At 42.4% G+C, this 2,132-nt stretch overlaps 1 long non-coding RNA gene across 1 annotated transcript; it reads right to left on the minus strand.

Moving 5' to 3' along the window:
• Positions 1–1,048: 1,048 nt before the first annotated feature.
• On the minus strand, positions 1,049–1,810 carry LOC123761524 (uncharacterized). Its single transcript, XR_006773228.2, has 3 exons — positions 1,743–1,810; positions 1,493–1,619; positions 1,049–1,110 (listed from the first exon to the last, which is right to left on the minus strand). It is a non-coding gene; the product is annotated as an uncharacterized lncRNA (long non-coding RNA).
• Between the last annotated feature and the right edge of the window lie 322 nt (positions 1,811–2,132).

The following is a 2,132-nucleotide window of genomic DNA, read 5'->3' on the forward strand; positions in this document are numbered from 1 at the left end:
TTTCCTCTAGCATCTCTACTACACGCATCTTACACCTATTGCAGGATGTCCTGTCTATCTTCCATCTATTTCTAGGTGAACAGGCCCATCAGGTGATGGCAACTCTGCCCATTTGTTTCTGCCTTGGGAGTCGTAGTGCCCATTGTGCGTACGACTTCACCTTGTATTTAGGTGAATACAAGTCGAATTCGACTTGTATTCACCTAAAGAGCAAATCCACAAGGGGCATGATGAGGGTTCGAACTTACACACAGGATGATCCCAGACACTGCCTTACTCGACTAGGCCACGACATGGTCAAAAGAATGGCAACCAGGAATTCCACTGAATTCGCACGGATCCTGCAGCCTCTCCGAGACACAAACCAGGGTTTTCCACAATTCCCCCATGCACCTGAGCTCTGCCAACAAGCTGCTGTACTTCTTTGCCATCACTTCATTACAAACAAAAATCCCAATAGGGTGATGCATCAAATGAACAAGTTCGAACCCTCATCACGGCCCTTGTGGATTTGTTCACTTGATGCATTACCCTATTGTGATTTCTGTGTGTATCCACCTAGGTGTGCTTGCGGGGATTGAGCTCTGCTCTTTCGGCTCGTCTGTTACGAACCCAAGTCCATTGTCAGAGCATGGAGTAGCGACGTCAATGCCGTCTGTGAGTCTGCTCCCGAAACCCCCCCCACAACATGGACGACACCATCTAGTAGTGACAGGACTATATCGTCAAAAGGCACTAGATTCAAGTCCTAGTCAGCTCGTGAGGTAGCTGGTGCTGACCTCTAGTGAGGTGGGGCCTAGAAAAGCAGCGCCATCTATCATAATCGGAGTTGGATGTATGTGTCTAAGTCAGTAAGTGTTGTTTCCTTGTGTCCCAGTGTACTGACGACGTGTCTGTATCCACAGAGTCGATGTAGGGCTGCTGTGATACGAGGACAGTCAGTCTACCCAGGGCAGCCAAGGTCTCTCTACACCATTCTGCTTTACGAAAGCAGTGAGCCGCCGCGGGGTTGGCTAGATGAAAATTAAAAGTTGTTGTAGGGCATTTAAAATTTATTATCCTGATACATGTGAAAGGTGCTGCAACTGGGCCAAGTTTCAGCATCGCAGCCTAAATAGAGAGGGAGAAAAAAAAATAAAAAAGTTTTTTTAGACAATTTTTCAACAATGTTCAAATCATTTCACAGGCCACAATTGTGAACCGAAATCAGTTCTATGACACTTAGCTATGACCTTACTATATAATAAAGATTTATCTGATGGATTTTTATCCCAGATGTATTTAGTGCAATAATATAGATTTTGTAAATTTCCCAAAAATCCTATGCAACAATATGATATTTATAAATATTTATAAAATCAATAAATCTACGTAGAAAGAAAAGCCACCACAATGTTTTAGAGGCATAAACTCTACATATAATGTGCAAGTTTCATGTAAATTGAATAATAAATAAAGTCTGTGAAATCAGATAAAATTGTAAAATATTTACCTGCACAAACGGAGGTTAAAGTTCAGCCACCTTTAGCTGAGGTTGATGTTGACCAATATCATTCAAAATTTGCACCCTTGTAGATAGGCATGGGTTCAGTAAGGTGTGCAAGTTCCATGCAGATCGCCTGATAAATAAAAAAAAAAAATTAAAAAAAAAAAAAAAAAAAAAAATTATATATTTGCCACCAGTTTTATATGTACAAATATTTATGAAGTAATATCACAATATAACACCAAAACATACTAACCTAATATAATTGGTCAGAAATATGGGTCCTCAAGGTGGCACTGGAGTGGCACTAGTAGCCACCTGCGCCATAGCTGGGGTCAGCGGGCTGCAAAACTTGCGGCTGAGTGGCCGCCTCGATCTTCACTCGTCAAAGTGCGTAATCTACGGATTCTGGCCAGCTCGCACCTTCTACGGGCAGCTAGCATGCTTTCAGCTTTCATAGTTTTCCTCATCTTCGTTTTGTACGTCATTTTGCAGTAAAAATAGCACAAATTGTGAGAGCTCGTCCACGATAGGTCCACCAGCTGAGGGACACAAAGAGTGACTGACTTAGCCAGCAAGCCCACCCCTCTCTCACACGAGACTGTTGCCAATGAGTGAGTTTATATTCGTTTTATGCATAACACGT

The sequence above is a fragment of the Procambarus clarkii genome, chromosome 7 (assembly GCF_040958095.1).
Source record: "Procambarus clarkii isolate CNS0578487 chromosome 7, FALCON_Pclarkii_2.0, whole genome shotgun sequence".
NCBI classification, from domain to species: Eukaryota; Metazoa; Arthropoda; class Malacostraca; order Decapoda; family Cambaridae; genus Procambarus; species Procambarus clarkii.